Here is a 20711-nt window from a genome sequence, read left to right as displayed (position 1 = left end):
ATATATGTGACTGTCCCTCATAGGATCCACGTACATAAAGTAAAATGTTGAATTTTCATAATCACAGCTCCCCCTGAGTTTGTATTATTGGTACATGTTCACTATTGCTACATCAGTTGCATTGTCAATAATGTAAGAAACATGAATATCAAAAAAACCATGGGAGTCATCATCAACACAATTACCGCCATGATATTACACATCACTGATCCTGACGACCTAATAATCATATTTTTTTCTAGTGGTCATGTACCTCACATCACTTCATGTTGGCATTATGATGCATGTGTTGTACTTGATGGAAACCCACTCGTAGATATATAACTAAATGAATCTACAGAAGAGATATCAGACGTGACAGAATACATGGGATGCAGGACAGCTCAAAGTCTTTCAGATGACAGTTCTCAGTATGACAAGTTAGCTTTGCCATCAAGTCCAAAGGGGGAGATTGTTGGCATTATGATACAAGTGTTGTCCTTGATGGAAAGATGACAAATTATAGTGTAGTAGGTCAGTAGCAGAGAATTGATGATCAGACTACAAAGAATGAAGAAAGATGAGTATATACGTAGGTTCACTATATACCAAGTCACGTACATAGCAGGTTATATGCAGGTTCACTATGTACCAAGTCGCGTATATACACAGGTTCACTATATACCAAGTAGGGTATACACCCAAGTTATACACATAGATTCTCTATATACAAAGACGTGTATACACGTGGGATTGCTGATCAAAAGTCACGAATGCGTATGCATGCACTTTCATGCACAGAAAAGCACGTACATGTGGGAAAGCTTATTTTTGGGTCCGTGGTACTTAGACCTATGGTTTTGGTCCTTGGTATTGCATCCGAAGTGTTGAACCCAGGTATTGGGTCCCTAGTTTTGGTTCTCAATGGTTTTGGACCATGGTATTGAGTAAGGCCTAAGACTATAAAAGGAGAAGAAGATCATTAGGCAAATGCATTGAAAAAGTCTTGAATATCTGATGAATTATGAGATCTAGTATGCAGGTTATGGGTTCATGATGCTTTGCGGTTGATGGAGAACAAGATCTAAGGATAGATCGGGATCTAATGACTTGGAATGAATCATCTCTATACGGTTTGATCTTGCTTATTCTAGATCTGTATACTGACGCATGTAATGTTCTGTAAATGTTATGATAGGGGTATGACTGATGTCTGGAAAATCTGCAAAGTTATGAGAAAATAATTGTAGATATGTACGCGGGTTGGCTTTGGTGAAAGCGTGTATGTACACGGTTTTGGTTAGTCATAGTAGCATATACATTATGATATATGATATTTGAAGTTGTAGTTGGATCTGGTTATTGCTGCAGAGTTCTGTTGTTTGTTCTATGTTCTGGTGACTGTGTTGTTGACAGAGTTTCAGTGTTTCAGTGATTCAGAGATTGATGATGCTAGTATTGATTGATTTTGTGCTTCAATGATTTTGATGGGTCCAGTATGAAAATTGGATGGAACGTGGCCTTCAGATTATTGTGTTGTGCTTCAGGAGTATCCAGTCTGAAAATTTATGAAACGTGGTACCTGGAGGAAGAAAGAGAAGGTTGTAGCCTTCTGTAGGTCGGCACCTACGTGTTAGTACATCGGCTAGTACAAGATCTAATGGGGTTGTAGCTTCCTTCTAGGAGAGTCTGGAGAACGAGAGAAGGTTGTAGCCTTCTGCAGGTAGAAGCCTGCGTACTGGTATAAGACTGCACCAGTACAGAACTATTGTAAAAAGTTTCTTATTAAAAGAAGATAAAGATGACTTGCAGTAGGTGGTTTTCACCCACATTGGGTTTCCACCTTATATCGTGGTGTTCATGTGTGCTTCTTGTGTGTGATGATCTGTTCTGTTTTACTGCACCTGCTTACTGTACATATGGTTAATGAAGTTATGATGCAGTAACTAAAGATCAACATTTAATGGATTAACTGAATCATAAGTATTCTGGATATACACTATTTTCATTAGACATAGTTGTGTATACACGCGGGTTCCATTAACTGAAGTAGCGTATATGTATCTGAGTATGGAAGTGAAATTTTTTTATTGATAATACTGATTCAACCCCCCCCCCCCCAGTATTATTTCCAACAATTGGTATCATAGCAGGTCATTTGGTAGAAGCTTGATCGTTTGAAGGAGATCCGTAGATCAATGGGAAGAAGCTTAAGAAGAAAGCACCTAAGAAGAAGAAGACATCTCTGAAGAACTATGACAGTGGGAGCATCGATTGGGGATTATGTGGAAGAAGCACTTCAGATTCAGAATCACTTCAGATTCAGAATCACTTCAGAATGAAGATGAGCAAGATCTATCAGGTATGAATTTGTTATCCTCTGGTGATACATTTATCCATCCATGTGAAGATGATGAAAGTGATAGTGAAACAAATGAATTTTTTCTTATGGGTGAGCAATAAAGATATCAAATAGAGGCAGAATTTAAAAGGCTTACAGACAAAATTAGAGATCAATAAGATCTGTTGAACAAAAGGGAATGCACCTTCAAAGAAGAATCTACCAAACTAAAAGCTCAACTAGAGGAAGGAAACAAGTTAAGGAAGGTATTCAAGGACAAGGTAATTCAATATCAAAAGTTGCAGGGTGAAGTGACCTCATTAAGAAATGAAGTCAATGGAAGGAGCACAACAATCAAGAAACTTAGAGATAGATCCAGTTATTATGAAAGGCTTGAAGCTACGATCCTCTCGCTAAAGGAAGATCTTGAAGAATCAAAGAAGCAGAATAAATATTTACTCCAAGCTCTTGAAAAACAAGAAAATGAAGTTCTTTAACTAAGACATCAGTTAGAAGAGAGAAGAAAAGATGAAGAAAACATGAAGAAGCAATATCATGAAAAGGAAGAGCATCTCCAGGTTGAGGTAAATATTCTAAAAGAAAAATTAGAAGAAAAGGATAAGCTCTTACGATTTCAAGATAGTAATAAGATATTGGATGATATTCTTAGTAGTCAAAGGTCTCCTGCTATCAAAACTGGTCTTGGTTTTCATGAATCTGTTAAGGGTGAATCTAGTTCCCAAAGTAAGACAAGGGAATCTAATGATAAATCTGAAATTCTCAACAAGGAGATGAGAGGTCAAGCCCATCAACAGCCAAGGAAATAAATTCTTCAAAGAAAATCTTTTACTCCTCTGATGAATAATGTTGAATGTTATGTATGTCATAATCTTGGACATGTTGCAGCCAGATGCAGAAGAAGAGTGGTTCAAGACCATCATACAGAAAGATCATCACATTCTAGGTACTTTAATGGATATTGTTATTCTTGCAGTATGTTTGGTCACAAAGCTGTTGATTGCTACAGAAAGAATATGAAACATGTAAGATGTTATGCATGTAACAAGCTGGGACATATAGCAAAAGAATGCAGGAACAAAGTATGGGCACCATACCAAAAGGAGAAAACATCATCACACTTGAAGATATGGAAGAAGAAGGAAGTATAGTCAGAAAGATGTGGCACCACACAATATACAGACACAATCAACTCAGAGGGAGCTGAAAGTGTAAAACTTCAGTATCCTAAATCTCATACGCAAGTTTCTTAAAGGGAAGTCACGTATATATGCGAGTCAAATAGTGCACAGTCCCGTATATGTCAGTTTGAGAAATGCAGTGGGACAGGCTCAGGAAAAGGGTCTGATGTGATTCAGTCCATTACTTGCTCTGTTTGATAATGATTATAATTTGCTGATGATGTGTGGAAATGTCTTGATACTTGCAAGATGTTTTAAAGTGTTTCATTGTGATGATGCCTTAATACTTCTTGTTGATATATGCATGATCAGATCTAACAGTGAATAGATGGCACAGGTTTAGGGGGAGCATATACTTTTAATAATGCATTGTTGGCATTATGGTTAGTAGTCCTTGGTGATGATTCTTGTATGACTAAATGATATATCTTGCTATGACATGGTTATGAGTTGTCCATCTCATATGATTCTTGGGGTTACATAGTTGGTGTTTAATTCAGATTTGTGGTTGATTCTTTGATGATGCATATATGGTGCTTACATGGTGATCTTCATAAGGATAAGGAGAAGTACAAAGTACTTGGTGATGAGTCACTCATATGCTGTCGTTGTCATATGCATAAAGATCATATAATACAGTTATGATGCAGGTGCTCACATGGATGAGGATTGTTGTTGTTGATGATATCAAGAAGTCTTGACAAATGTCTTGAGCTCTAGATACATAGTGTTGGATACATGGAGTTGCATTGTTGGAGATATGATGATGATGAGTTCTTACCTATATGATGATAGGTTGATACTCACATATGTTGATTGATGATTGTCAGGTAAGGGATATTCCCGTGTAATGTTACATGGATGGTATATAAGATCATGCAGATCTTGATGATGATAAGATGACTATGGTGTTTTTCACATATGATATAATGTGAATGATTTTATGATGATGTTCAAAAGGATGAGTTGATATCTATATATAGACATACCTTGTTACAGGAAATTTACAGGTTGCTGATCTGGAAGTGGTTGTACGCGAGTTTTATGAAGAACATCCGCGTATATATGCTTGTTTCTGTGGATACAGTCGCGTATATGTTGATTTGATTTGATTTTAGGTGGATTAGCTATAGAAGGAGAACATGGTTGCTGATCTAAATAGTGTTGTTGATATTAGTTATTGATGACTATCATACTCTTGATATTTGGTCTCTATGTCATGTATTTCTTTTCTTATCAAGGTCATGTAACAGCCTATGTTGGTTTCCCCACTATGCCTAGGATGAATAATGTAATGTACTTATTTGTCATATGTAAACTTCTGGTGTATCCCCAATTGGTTGGGTAGATGAGTCAATTTTGGTATATCCCCACTTGGTTGGGAGATGGATGTATGTATGAGTCTTTGGTGTTAGGAAGGTCACTTATGATGTATAGAGTCATGTTCTTTCTTATAGAACATCTTTTTGTAGACCTTGCTTACAGTCAGGGGGAGCATGAACAACACACTTCAGCAAGAGCAGAGCTTTCAGCATGTACTCAAAGGGAGCATGAACAGATTGGTACACCTTGGCATATACAAAGGGGGAGCACATTCAGAGATTTCAGCAAGTACTCACGGGGAGTATGGACAACAGAATGTTTGTCAAGGAAAGAGAATATCTTGGTCTGCCCTTTGTCCTTGATGTCAAAGGGGGAGAGTGATTTGGGGTTGTTGCCATCAAGTCCAAAGGGGGAGGTTGTTAGCATTATGATGCATGTGTTGTACTTGATGGCAACCCACTCGTAGATATATAACTAGATGAATCTACAGAAGAGATATCAAATGTGACAGAATACATGGGATGCAGGACAACTCAAAGTCTTTCGGATGACAGTTCTCAATATGACAAGTTAGCTTTGCCATCAAGTCCAAAGGGGGAGATTGTTGGCATTATGATACAAGTGTTGTCCTTGATGGCAAGATGACAGATTATAGTGTAGCAGGTCAGTAGCAAAGAATTGATGATCAAACTACAAAGAATGAAGAAAGATGAGTATATACGCAGGTTCACTATATACCAAGTCATGTACATAGGCAGGTTATACGCAGGTTCACTATGTAGTAATTCGCGTATATACGTAGGTTCGCTATATACCAAGTAGGGTATACACGCAGATTCTCTATATACAAAGACGCGTATACATGTGGGATTGCTGATCAAAAGTCGCGTATGCGTATGCACGCACTTTCATGCACAACAAAGCGCGTACATGTGGGAAAGCTTATTTTTGGGTCCGTGGTATTTAGACCTATGGTTTTGGTCCTTGGTATTGCATCCGAAGTGTTGAACCCAGGTATTGGGTCCCTAGTTTTGGTTCTCAATGGTTTTGGACCATGGTATTGAGTAAGGCCTAAGACTATAAAAGGAGAAGAAGATCATTAGGAAAATGCAATGAGAAAGTCTTAAATATCTGATGAATTATGAGATCTAGTATGCAGGTTATGGGTTCATGATGCTTTGCAGTTGATGGAGAACAAGATCTAAGAATAGATCAGGATCTAATGACTTGGAATGAATCATCTCTATACGGTTTGATCTTGCTTATTCTAGATCTGTATACTGACACATGTAATGTTCTGTAAATGTTATGATAGGGGTATGACTGATGTTTGGAACATCTGCAAAGTTATGAGAAAATACTTGTAGATGTGTACGCGCGTTGGCTTTGGTGAAAGTGCATATGTATGCATTTTTGGTTCGTCATAGTAGCATATACATTATGATATATGATATTTGATGTTGCAGTTGGATCTGGTTATTGCTGTAGAGTTTTGTTGTTTGTTCTGTGTTCTGGTGACTGTGTTGTTGACAGAGTTTCAGTGATTCAGAGATTGATGATGCTAGTATTGATTGATTTTGTGCTTTAATGATTTTGATGGGTCAAGTATGAAAATTGGATGGAACGTGGCCTTCAGATTATTGTGTTGTGCTTTAGGAATATCCAGTCTGAAAATTTATGAAACATGGTACCTGGAGGAAGAAAGAGAAGGTTGTAGCCTTCTGCAGGTAGAAGCCTGTGTACTGGTATAAGACTGCACCAGTACAGAACTATTGTAAAAAGTTTCTTATTAAAAGAAGATAGAGACGACTTGCAGCAAGTGGTTTTCACCCACATTGGGTTTCCACCTTATATCATGGTGTTCATGTGTGCTTCTTGTGTGTGATGATCTATTATGTTTTACTACACCTGCTTACTGTACATATGGTTAATGAAGTTTTGATGCACTAACTAAAGATCAACATTTAATGGATTAACTGAATCATAAGTATTCTGGATATATGCTAGTTGCATTGGACACACTTGCGTATACACGCGGGTTCCATTAACTGAAGTAGCGTATATGTATCTAAGTATGGAAATGAAAAAGTTTTATTGATAATACTGATTCACCCCCCCCCCCCCTCAATATTATTTCCAACACTGCAATCACTATTAGAAGTATTCTTTTAAGAATAATGGACTCCAATGGGCACCATCTTCTTTTCCTCTGATTCTAAAACTTCCTCATATCTGTGAGAATTAGGTTCTTTAAGCACATATAATTTTTCTATGTTTCTATACCCTCTTGCTATGACCATTATGGGTTCTTCATCTATAACTTTTCATTTGGTTGATGTAAAGACAATTATATTTCCTTATCTAGCATTTGAACTACACTTAGAATATTATGCTTTAGCCCTTGAACTAATAAAGTGTCATCTACTCCTCTACGTTTATTAATTTTGGCTCTTACTTTTCCTAGAACTTTTGTTGGAGCATTATTTCCAAGAATAACCTTAACATAATGGTTTTTCTTGAGATACTCCATCTTAATCTTATCTCCATTCATGTGATGATGACATCCACTATCTATGTACCATTCATCTTCTTCATTAAATGAGCTGAGAGAAAGACCACACCTTATTTGTTCTTCTCCTTTCTAATTATTATGAGAAATCTTGGCAGATCCATCTTTTTCAAGTTGTTTGATATTAATATTCTTATATGATTTCTTGTGATGTTATCTAAGGTGATCCATAGATTTGTGCCTACAATCTCTTTCTGCATTCCCAAACTTGTTACAAGCATAACATCTTATATGATCAAATTACTCATGATATTTCTATTTCATATTACCTCTATTCCAATCAATAGTTTTGTGACCAAATATATTGCAAGAAAAACAATATCCCTTAAAGAAGCCTAAGTACATGGAAGTTGATGATCTTTCTGTGAAGTAGTTATTTTCTTGTGATTGAAACACTCTACTTTTGCAATTGGCTGCAACGTGTCCGTAATTATGACATATAAAAAATTCAACGATTAGAGAAGAGAATCGATTAATATTTCTACAGCTAGGTGTAAATTAATTTCTTTGAAGATTCACTTTCATTGGTTGTTGTTTAGGTTGACTTCTTATCTCTTGAGCATTTCAGGTTTTTCATTTCTACCCTTTAAATTACTTGGATCAACTTGTGAACTAGATTCTCCTTCAACAGTTTCATGAAAACAAAGACCATATTTGATGGTGGGAGACCTTTGATTACTAAGAATATTATACAAAATCTTAGTAGTATATTGAATCCTCAAATGGTTAAGTTTTTCTTCTAATTCACCTTTTAGAATATTTACCTCAACCTCCATTCTTTGATATTTCTTTTCCTTTTCTTGATATTTCTTCTTCATATCTTTTTCAACCCTTCTTCCTTCTTCCACTTGCTCCTTTAATTTGAGATTCTATTCTTTCATCCCATTTTCTTGTTCTTTAAATGCTTGAAGTATTTTTCATTCTTCTTATCAAATTTTTCAAGATCTTCTCTTAGAGAAAAGATCTCAAGCTCAAAACCTTCACAACATTCTTTAGATTCGACAACAACATTTATTGATTTAAAATGATCCTTCTTATCATATTCCTACAACTTATCTTTAATATTAACAATATTTTTCAAAGCAAGATCAAGTTTTATTCTAAGGTCAAACTTCTAACATTTTTTCTTTCGAATCAAGAACTCTATTTGACATAGCAAAGGTTTTTTTTTTATCATGTTCATTTTTTTGACACATTGTTAGCAATAGGATTACCTGTTAATTCCTCTAAGGAGGAATCTCAATTTGTGATTCTTCATAGATTTCTTGTAGCTTATCCCACACTTGGTTTGCAGTTGTATAATTAATAACCCTATTTAATGTTGAATCAAGTATGCTATTAAGGATGTCACTTAATGCCTTACTATTCTTTTGCACTTCCTCATCTAATGGAGGAATTTTGTAGCCATTGCATGCTAAATACCAACCATGATGGTTCATTAGATTAAACTTCATATTTTCTTTCCATTGGTGATAATTATCATTACTTAGGATAGGTATGCCTTCATTGTCCATTGTTTCTTCCTTGCTCTGATCTTATGCTTCTAGGGCCAACATTTTTGAATCTATTTTTTCTTTAGAGTATTTAATTTAAATTTTACCGATGAGTGTAAATTTAGTTGTTTCACTTCCATCATCACTATAATTATTGCATAGACAAGTAAATTGACCATAATTAGAACAAAATCCCATACGTGATAATTCTTTGTTATCGGCTTCTTCATTCTTGATCAATGGAAAGGAGGGTGTTCCCAAACCTGAATATTTGCAGACATATGTAACTTACTTCATTCGATATATCACTGCCATAGTTTTATGAATCCCTCCTTTGAGGTATCTTCTTCTTTCCCATTAAGTTGACGAATCTCCTTCAAGTGATCAAGCTTCTTCTGAAGAATCTACTCTTATTCCTATTGTTTGGAAAAATACTAAGAGCGGGGTGAATTTGTATTTTAGAACTAACTAAAACCTTTCAATTTATTAATCATATTTATGTACGTGGCTTTAATTCATTGAACCAACATATGTATGTGAATATGATGAGGATAAGTAGCATATATTCAGTTAACTAACTTTTCAACTAATTCATCATCTGTTTAACTTGAACCAGTGCACCAGTACTTCTTCAGGCATTAATTAAACAATAACCATGTGTAGTAAGAACAAAATGAACCATCACACATAAGTGATACATCAACACACATGAGCACCAATATTATTAGGTGGAAACCCAATTTGGGAAAAAACCACTGTTGTTGTCATCCTTGTCTTTATATTTTATTATAAATAAATCATCTTACAATCTTGTACTGGTGTAGAATCGTACTAGCTCACAAACACCAAATTGGAAAATGCTACAACCTTCTCTCGTTATCCAACAACCATTGGAAGGGAGAGCCAACTCCCTGATCTCGTTTACTAGAATCCACCAGAAGGGAGCTCTAACTCGTGATCTGATTTACCAGCTACCATTGGAAGGAAGCTTTGAATTCCTCACTTAAGGCTCCAACCCTCAACACATTTGTGGAAAATGGTTCATAATATCCATACTGGTTCCACCTAAAACAAAACATGAAATCTGTACGCCATGTTTCATCAAATTTTTAGATTGAACCCACCATTATCATTTAAGCCCAATATCAAATAACAAACTAAAACCACTCACTATTTTGAATCATTGAACCAACTTAATCATCAAATTATTAAAAAAATCAATTACCGCATCTCAAACAACCAAAAAATTTATATCATCTCGAATCATTTTATACTCTTCATCACAATGTTAGACCACTTACTATTCATTACAGAAACTATATCTTGTCACTACAAACTCTAGTCAATCTCATGTTAGAATATATACGCTACTACTATGAGACATACCTATGTATATACTCACTTTCTCTTTAGGTAACTCGCGTATATATCTTAACATAGTGAACCCTAAAACTGAATCACTTCACTACTCAAATCAATCACTGAAACACATATTAACCTTGTAAAAATTCTTTGAACCAAATAAATATCATCATTACTATTCAACATTTCATAACATAATTAGTTCAACCTCAACCAACATTGTCAAACATAGATCATCATGAAAGACTTCATCGACAAACAATAGTAAACATTAGACAACTGATTAGAAATCATATTTAACAAAACCCTAACATATACATGTGACCCTTATAAGACACTTATGTGTATCTGCACACCTTTCAATAAGTATACCTGCGTATAGATCTGTCCATACTGCAAAATCGATATGCAACTACCCAGAATCAGATCCATGTATGTACACGATCTTTTTGAAGAAAACATGTGTACATGTCAGTAACTACTGAGTCACACCTTTTTTGCACAAGAAAACATCAATCAAACCCAAATATCAGCATACACTATAAGAGAGAAACATCATAACATCATCATCTCAGATCTATCAATCCATAAGTAGATTATTCAATGTGTAGTCATTTCAGATCTATAATATCTAATCCATCATCACACTCCCTGGTGCACACTTATTTCAATTAAAATAATTCAGTAGTAACGCATCTCATGCACACATATCACTTTTATCTCAATATCATTATATATTTTAGTCCTTAGCCAATACCATGTATCAAAACCTTAGCTATGTTGATGGTATTCTTTGATGGGATCAAATATCCATTGTCGAGCACATTACTATGGGAAAATACCATGGTAAAGACCCTTGGTATTTAGAATACCATGGTCTAGAAACTGTACACAACTTTTCTTCACCAAACTTGTGTATGTATGCCACTTTGTTGTATAAAACCCACATATACTTCCTCAAACTTTATCTTTATCATTCTTGTTTCTCTGAATTGATATTCCTTTGTCCAATCTTTCTCTACTAGCCTGAATACTATCCTTCTATCATCATGTTGAAATCTATTGTAGTGGCTATAACCACCCTCCAAAATTTTTCCTTGGCCTGTTTTGGAGCCTTCCTACCAACCTTCACAGCAGCTTTACTTGCTTTGTCAAGTTCTCAAGCTTCACTGTCTTTCTTGCTTAAGGGCAACCTGTTGATCACATTTTGATCTTTTCCTTTCATAGGCTTCTCATCCGGACTTGGTCCAGCTATAGGCTGAGCAACTTCCTAGTGAAATTTGTGCATTTCTACAGGGCAACTAGCAATTCCCTCCAATAATTGTGTAATTCCCTCTGACAGCCTATTGGTCTCCTGGATTGTGCAATCCTGCCATCCAATCGTCCCAGCAGGAATTTCACAATGTTTCCCATCAACAGGTAGTTCATCCCAAGATTTACGTAAATCTAGGTAGTAGTCAGCTGTTGGGACCAAAAATTGTGCAATCCCCTTAGGCAGTCAACCCAGCTGATAGTAAAAAATGTGCATTTTTCTCCCGCATTCGAGCAGTTGCTTGCATGTGCAGTTGACTTGACCAGTTCCCTCTGGGATCGAGCAAAATAGACTTGCATGCATAGGTTGCTTCTCTCAAGGCAGCATGCAAAGGAATCCATTGTTTTAGGGATCTATGTTTAGTAGTTGGAGGTTACATGCAAGGAGAAATTTAGAAACCTCCCTCCAAGTGTTGCTTCCCCTAGATTTGTGGCATGCGTGTCATAACCTCAATGTTATCAAAAATTATCAACCGGATGGTGTAGAGCTCACTCCTAACATCAACCTTGTAGCCTTGACATCCCACATCACATTTAGGAGCAGTTGGCACTTTCAACTCAGTTGTTTTGGGTAACCTCGCTTCCCATGCCTTGTGCTGCATTTCTATCACTTTTTGGGTTTTTTTTTTTTTTTTTTTTTTGTATGAGTATTTTTTTCTTGATTTCTTTGAATGCCTTCTATCGTTTACATATATTCTATCTTGTCCGAGATCTGTTTCAATTTTCCTTGCTATCTCACTGCTATCGCATGCATGAAACTATTTTTCACGAACATTTTCTCAACTAGCGAACAACCTCACCCACATGCATGCTGATCTATTTTCTCAATCTTCCATTCATGTTTTGCATGCATTGTTTATCACTTGTGCTATCACTTACTGTCACCATGCATTTCATCGACTTAAATTTCTTTCAATTTCCTGTCGGCGAGTCGGAACAAACTTGGCCCAGTCTTTGGCTTCACCAAGGCTACATTGTGAAATCTAGAGAAGGAAGGCTCACCTTTCTACCAAAATTTATGCATTCTGGCCCAGCACTAACCTCCTAGACTAAATTGCACATTTCTGGAGGTCAGTGGCTGGTTGGCCCAAAAATTTGCACAAATCTTTCCCTGGGCCAACAGTTGTTTTCAGTTGGAATTGTACATTCCGCAACCCCAGCAACCAACTGCCCAACTGGATTATGCATTTTATAGTTCCAACAGTTAGTTAGCCTCCCAGTAGCCCAAAATATGCCTTGTACAGTCTTGGTAGTTGGTCTCCCAACCTCCTGGTCGAAATTACACAACCTTCACGACCATTCATGCAGGTATGTTGCAGGTCAGTTCTCATGTTCATTTTGGTTTTCCACTAATAGATTGCTTGCTATGAGTGTTGCCATGTCTCCAGGTATCACAGGTGTTCATTTGCCTCTCAGCAGTATAGGTACAATGGTTTCCAAGAGAGTAGAGATGAAGACACCGTTCAGAGCACACTTGGGGATGTAGTTGATCAAGTGTCCATGGGCTTACCTACTCACGAAGACATCAAGTTTTTTATGGACAAGGACATCAAGAAGCAACATCACAACGAGCATCATCATGAAGAGCAGCTGAAGGCAACATATCGAATGAAGCAATGTAGCAAATTCAGTGAATGCAGCGGATGGTTGTTGACAACATATAGGTGGGGAAAAGTTGTAAGATCAAGCAGATCCACTGATAATGAAACCAAATTTGGAGACTTAGACTATGAATCAATGACGCAACATGAAGATCACGTGAAGGCAAAATATGGAACAAAGAATGAGTTGCATGTGCCAAAGTAGCAACTCACGAAGGACATGAAGCTACATGGATAGACCAATGAGTTACAGCAGGAACATGAGCACTAGTGGGTGCAACATGAATTCATGAATGAAACTGTGCTAATACAAGTTAGGGGTACTTACCAACAGTGGACATGGAGCATAAATGGTGAGCAGTGTTGTTGATCGCATGAAAAGGATCGAGCAACATGCATGTCGTTGAGTGCACACATGAAATCCAACCCATTCAACACACTCACCTATGCAAAGACAAGAAACCGTTCCAACTGGGGCTGAACATGCACTTTGGAAAGTTGATGCGCATGACCACCAACACACACTTGAAGATCAACATGGACACTATGCATCAGTTTGTTTCCATCTCAGCCGTACCCAAGAAGACCATTCACATGTTAGTAGACGAGTTGGATGAAGGGGCCTAACAAATGCACTAGTTGCAATGGAGGCAAGAGTTCGCTTCAACAAGATGTCACCATGAGGTGCATGCACACCATCACGGATGACAAAACTTCACATCAGCTCACCAACTTCACCATCATAAGCATGTTAAAGAGTTGGTCTCACCATAGTGGGCCGAGTGCCAGTGATGTCTTGCAAGGCTTGGTCAAGCCATGATTGTCTTACATGAGTACATGTGCATTGTAACGTTGAGTCATGTCAAGTGTAAGTCGAGTGTCAACGGTTGGATGTAACAGTCATAGAGTAGGTGAAGAGTCATGAGGGTAGTTGAACTGTCACAAAGGGGAATGTCAAGGATCACCCCACCCTTTGCTATAAATAGTCCCTCATAACTCATTGTATGCGCTTTTGGTGAGCCAAGATTCTACTAAGACTATCTTGAAGAAGACTTGGACAGTATTGTAACATGCCTTGGCTTCTCCACTGCACGGAGCTAGTACATCTCTTTGGAGGAGAAAGCAGATGTGGCTATAACATTCTACTGATAGGGCTAGCAGGTTTACATGGTGTATTGTATGATTGTGACTTACACTTCCTTATATAATAAAATCCAACACATTTTCATGCATATGTTGTTATTGTAGTTGGATTTCTCTAGTTTCCTTAATGATATATGTTGTTTAACTTATGTACTTGTGTATGAACTGATTCACATGCAATTATATGAATTTTATTGTTAATGTGTTTCATATGTTGTTAATTTTGTCACCGTCTGTGTTGACTGCTCTGCCGGACACTAGACAGACCTTTCTTTGAACCTTGTTATATCAATGGTCACACTTGTCTCACACTGATCTGTGATTGTTGTTCATGCTAACTTACCTTGTATGTTGGGACTGTCGCATTTGTGTTGACTGCTCCGCTAGAAGCTATACATGTCCTTTGTGTGGTGTGTTCCTAGTAGAGTTGGGACTGATCCCTTTCAACCTGGAACTCACTTCACCTTCCTCCCCCTTTGAAGTGTTGGAACCTCTCATACTCATTCCTTGACTCTCTGAATCAGTCACACCCTTGATACTGAAAGAGTTATCTTACTTGCCTATGTGTAACATCACGGTCAAGGCATTACCTTACGACTCACTGCTAGGACTCCTACACCAAATGGTCTGATGTCTAATTGGGACTTATTATCGAGGAGATCCCCTTGACATGTTGGTAGGTCCAGTACCATCAAAATTTCTGGCACTAGAAGGAGGACCTGATGACAAGAAGTGTCCTCTCATCCAGTTTTGAACCTTTGGATATCTTTCATGGAATCTTGCATTCTTCTTCCCCTGAGTTGTTTTTCGAATCGTGAAGATGTCTCCATCTCAAGGAATCTTTTCAATCTCTTGTCCACTCACATGTACGATGGTGAAGGCGAAGTGGCCTGGCCTGAGCACTTACATAACTTCCTTCCCATGATTTATGAGGAAGATGAGTTCACTGACGAATAGGCCAGTCTGCTGCTTACATTCACACTTCGATAATCCCCATTTCGTTGGGTACTCAACCTACTAGTTTACATCGTGGACTCATGTCAGCACTTTTGTGATATTATTGAAGACACATTCCATCATTTTGATCCAGACCATCTTGACCGGAAATTTTTATAGAAACGGAGGGCTTTGCATGAATCCATTATTGATTTTTGGCAGTGCTTCCATGACTTACAATTTCAAGCTCTGAAGAGCTTGATGAAGTTTCCTTATCTATGGGACTGGTTCGAGTAATGCCTTAAGAAATTTTTCTGTCCCAAGAGAAAGCTTGATGTCAAACCTCGCTCAACCTTCTTCATTGATGGAACTGCACAATCCCATGCGGGAGTAGGCACTGTCTCAACGAATTGTTCTTCTCCCTTTCATTCAACAGTTCCACCATTGTCCAGTGATGTTGAGGATCATGTTCATAGATCTGTTCATTCATCACACCCTCCCAACATTACTTTACTAAATTTTCACACAGAGTTGGTTGTTAGTCCTTCGAATTCCCATATGCATTCTTTTCTTCGACCTCTATCTTTGCACCCAAGTTTTCCTCTGGATAATGTTGTCTTGTGTTCATCCATTTCGGACTCCTCACTTGTTGTGAATTAGGAACAACCCACTCCAAGGAAAATTTTAAGGATGGAAAATTTTCTTGAAGTTTAAAACATTGGCGAATCTCACTAATCCCTAATATGCAAATTATAAATGTTTATTGATATATTTGTAAAATTATTCAAATTTATAATTATTTTATATATAGTCTCTATATAATGTTGGCGATTTTTAAGGTAAAATAATTTTATATTCTAAAATTTGGGCGAATCGTCTTTTATAAAATTGGAAATTGGCGAATCTTTTTTGTGGAAAAATCATGGAAAATTAGCCCACTGGGCGAACATTAGCCCCTAAAATTTTCCATGACCCACTCGCAGATTTGGTGTTGCACAACCAACATGTGCTATCATTCATGAAGAGTATGAGTGGGAGCTTGAACATCAACACTCATCGAAGGATGACTCCCTTCTGTCTGAGCCTCTGTTCCTTCCTAGCTTCTTTGGTGAACCTGGCATCCATGATTTTGTATGTGTGTCTTCATTTATAGATGCGTCCGTCGTTGATCACTAGCAGGACTCACCGGATGCTATTCCATCATTCAACAATGGAGAGGATAAGTTATTCATTGAAGATCTACTTGATCCTTCATCAGTATTTTTCAAAAAAATAGAGGATGAGTTCATTCACTTTTCATATACCCCTCTCTTTGATTCATCTGATCATGAAGATGCTGAAAAATTCATTGATTTTTCTGATTGTGGTGGTCATGATCCATTTGCTTCCATTTTTCATTACGATCATGAATCTATCGCAGTTGGTCTTTCGAAGCCATTATTTTATGATGATCTACTTGATGATGAAGTTGAGACACCCAAGACTGTCAAGGCACTTCAGCCCGAGATGATGGTTATGTCAGGTCCTCGCTCTCTTGGGTTTAGTCTCACTTTTGATCATGAAATTGTTCAATCACCCAAGGCTCCCCAACACTCATCTATATGCATTGAAGATCCATCTCACACATAGATCACACTTCCTCCACTCAAACTGCGTGATCCCATTACTCATGCATTGGAGGATTCTTACATTGTGAGCACTTGTGCGCAACGCAAGTTATCTTTGTTTCTTTTGTTTTCTTGCATATCTCAATCGAGAGTGTGCTTTTGTTTAAAAGTTGCACGTAGTTTCACACAACACCATGATAAGTCCATGGACTATCCGTCATGAACATGCACTCACTTATGTCCTATGGGCACTTTCAAACACGAAGTGTGGCTATCTTCACTATCATATCTCTCTTGTATGTTGGTCCGCACAACTGGGTTACTCGCGAACCAAGCCTTCACTCACATGGGTCTACCAATGCACCGGTGGTTGCATTGGAAGTATCACTTCACGTGATCAGTCCCATGCACTATTAGTGTACGAGTAGGAGTAGTGTTTTCTTTTAGTTGTTTACTTGCATGGTTGTTTACTTTCATTCTTTGTTTTCTTATTTGTTTGCTTTGTTTGCTCTCATTTTTGCTTCTACTTTTCCTTTGCTTTGTTGTTTGTTTCGTTCGTACGTAGGTTAATTTGCATGAAACCATGTGTGACTCATAAAACGAGTTCGGTAAAATACAAGGGGGTTTGTATAGCTATTGCTACTTTGTTATCTGTCATCTTGCCTCTGTATGATGAACTTGTTACTCTTAGTCCATCATACATTGAAGGAAAATAAGTACTCTTCGAAGTGAACCTTGGTGTAAACACAACGCTTTCGCGCTAACTAGTGTTACCTTCTCTAATGGATTTTTTTTGGGTTAACCCTTATCAGCTCAGTCAAGTAGAGTAAGGTGAGGGGAAAAACCTTAACAGGCATGTCAGAGATATAATTAACTACTTCTCTGCTGAAATAGCCTTCTCTACTCTCAATAAGTCAGGATCCCTCTTCCACCTCTGAAATAAATAAGTGTTATGCATAGTGAAAATGAAAAGTCAAAAAATTCAAAATGAAGAAAATGAATAAGGAAAAAGAAGAGAAAGGCTTCCTATGCAGGGAGGTGATGCAAGTAACTATGTCGGGGTACTGACTAGGCTTGCTAGCAGTGGAGCCATGCTTGTGTTCCTATGTGACTCCACCAGGGTATTGTCCAGGCCTACTGGCAGTGGAGCAACACCAAAGATGAAACTTAGACTCTAACGACTATACTTTTTGTGCACTTATATACCCCTCAACCCCAACCCAAAAAATTGTGTTGCCTTGGCTTGGAATGTGTGCTAATCGACCAAGAGTCTAGCAGATGATATATCTTACAATCAAGTTAGTGTGAAACCAAGATGAGCTAAGAATTGAACATTACTTCCGGTGCTGTTAAACTTTCTTCTCATGAACAAGGTCCATTTAGAGAGTTGAAGTTCTACCATTATGTCGCCAAGTGTTATTGCGGCTACTACCACCCTCCAAATTTTTTCCTTAACCTGTTTTGGAGCCTCCCTACAAACCTTCACAGCAGCTTGCCTTGCTTCTTCGAGTCCTCAAGCTTCAGTGTCTGTCTTGCTCAAAGGCAGCCTGTCGATCATAGTTTGATCTTTTCCTTTCATAGGCTACTCATCTAGACTTGGTCCAGCTACAGGCTGAGCAACTTCCTAGTGAAATTTGTGCATTTCTAGAGGGAAACTAGTAGTTGCCTCTAGGAATTGCGCAATTCCCTTTGACAGTCTATGGGTCTCCTGGATTGTAGCAATCTTGCCCGCAACCCCTCCCAGCAGGAATTACACAATTTTTCCCACAAAAAGGAAGTTTAACCTAGGATTTTCATAAATATGGGCAGTAGTCAGATGCTGGGCCTAGAAATTATGCAATCCCCTTGGGCAGTCGGCCTAGCTGACAGTCAGAAATGCACATTTTTCTCCAGTAGTCAAGTAGTCACTTGCATGTGCAGCTGAGTTGACTGGTTCCCTCTAGGATCGAGAAAAATAGAATTGCATGCATAGGCTACTTCTCTCAAGGTAGCATGCAAAGGCATCCCTTGTTTCAGGGATCTATGTTTAGCAGTTGGAGGTTACATGCAAGGAGCAATTTAGAGACCTCCCTCCAAGTGTCACTTCCCCTATATTTGTGGCATGCACATCATAACCTCGATGTTATAAAAAATTATCAACTAGATGCTACGGAGCTGATTCCTCACATCAAACTTGTATCTCTGACATCCCACATCACATCTAGGAGTAGTTGGCACATTCAACTCCACTGTTTTGGGGTAAGCTTGCTTCCCATGCCTTGTGCTGCATTTCTGTCACTTTTTGGGTTTTCACTTGTATGAGTACTATTTTCTTGATTTCTTTGAATGCTTGTTGTCATTCACATATATTCTAGCTTATCCTAGCTCTGTTTCAATTTTTGTTGCTATCTCACTACTATCATACGCATGAAACTATTTTGCACGAACATTCACCCAGTTAGCGAACGACCTCACCCACAGGTATGTTGATCTCTTTGCTCAACCTTAAATTCATATTTTACATGTGTTGTTTATCACTTTTGCTATCATTTGGTGTCATGCATTTCATCAACTTATCTTTGTTTCAATTTCTCGTCGTTGAGTCAGAGCAACCTTGGCCCGGTCTCTCCCTTCACCAAGGCTCTATTGCACAATATGGAAAGGAAGGCTCACCTTCCTCTCCAGATTTGCTCATTCTAGCCCAACACTGACCTCCTAAACTGAATTCCACATTTCTGGAGGTCAGTGGTTTCTTGGCCCAAAAATTTGTGCAAATCTGTCCTTGGGCCAGTAGTCTTTCCCAACTAGAATCGTGCATTCTGCAACCCCAACAGCCAACTGACAAACTGGATTGTGCATTTTACAGTTCCACTAGTTAGTTAGTATCCTAGCAGTCTAAACTATGCCTTGTGCGGTCTTGGCAGTTGATCTCCCAACCTCCCAGCCAAAATTGCACAACCTTCACAGTCATTCACCCAGGTGTGTTGCAGGTCAGTTCTCATGTTCATTTTGGTTTTTGACTAACAGATTGCTTGATATGAGTGTTTCCATGTCTCCAGGTATCACATGTTTTCATCTACCTCTCAGTAATATAGGTACAATGGTTTCCAAGAGAGTAGAGACAAAGACACCATTTAGAGCACACTTGGGGATGCGTTTGATCAAGTTTCCATGGGCTTACCTAATCACGAAGACATCAAGTTGTTTATGGACAACACATCAAGCAACAACATCCCAATGAGCAGCATCATGAACAACTATTGAAGGCAACATATCGAATGCAACAAAAACAACAAATTCAAACGTAGCATATGCAGGAGGAAGGTTTTTGACAACATAGAGGCAAAGCAAAGTTGCAAGGTCAAGGAGATCCACTGATAATGAAACCAACTTTGGAGACTTAGACTATGAAGTGACAACGCGACATGAAGATCTCATGAAGGTAGAAGATGGAACAAAGAAGGAGTTTCATGTGCCGAAGTAGAAACTTAGGAAGAACATGAAGTTGCATGAGCAGACCAATGAGTTGCAGCAGGAACATGAACAACAGTGGGTGCAACATGCATTCATAGATGAAACTATGCCAGTGAAAGTTAAGGGTCCATCTTAGCAGTAGACACAAAGAAGACATGATGAGTAGTGTTGTTTATTGCATGCAAAGGATCCAATAGCATGCATGTCATTGAGTGCATGCATGCAATCTAACCCATTTAACATACTCACCACGGCGAAGACAAGAAACAAGTCCAACTAGGGCTAAACATGCACTTCATCAAGTTGATGTGCATGACCACCAACACACACTTGAAGATCAACATGGACACTATGCATTAGTGTGTTTCTAGTTCAATCGTGCCCAAGAAGACCA

The sequence above is a fragment of the Pinus tabuliformis genome, chromosome 7 (assembly GCF_031772625.1).
Source record: "Pinus tabuliformis cultivar Carrire ecotype Pingquan chromosome 7, CPIR1, whole genome shotgun sequence".
NCBI lineage: Eukaryota > Viridiplantae > Streptophyta > Pinopsida > Pinales > Pinaceae > Pinus > Pinus tabuliformis.
Note: the sequence above shows the minus strand (reverse complement) of the source record.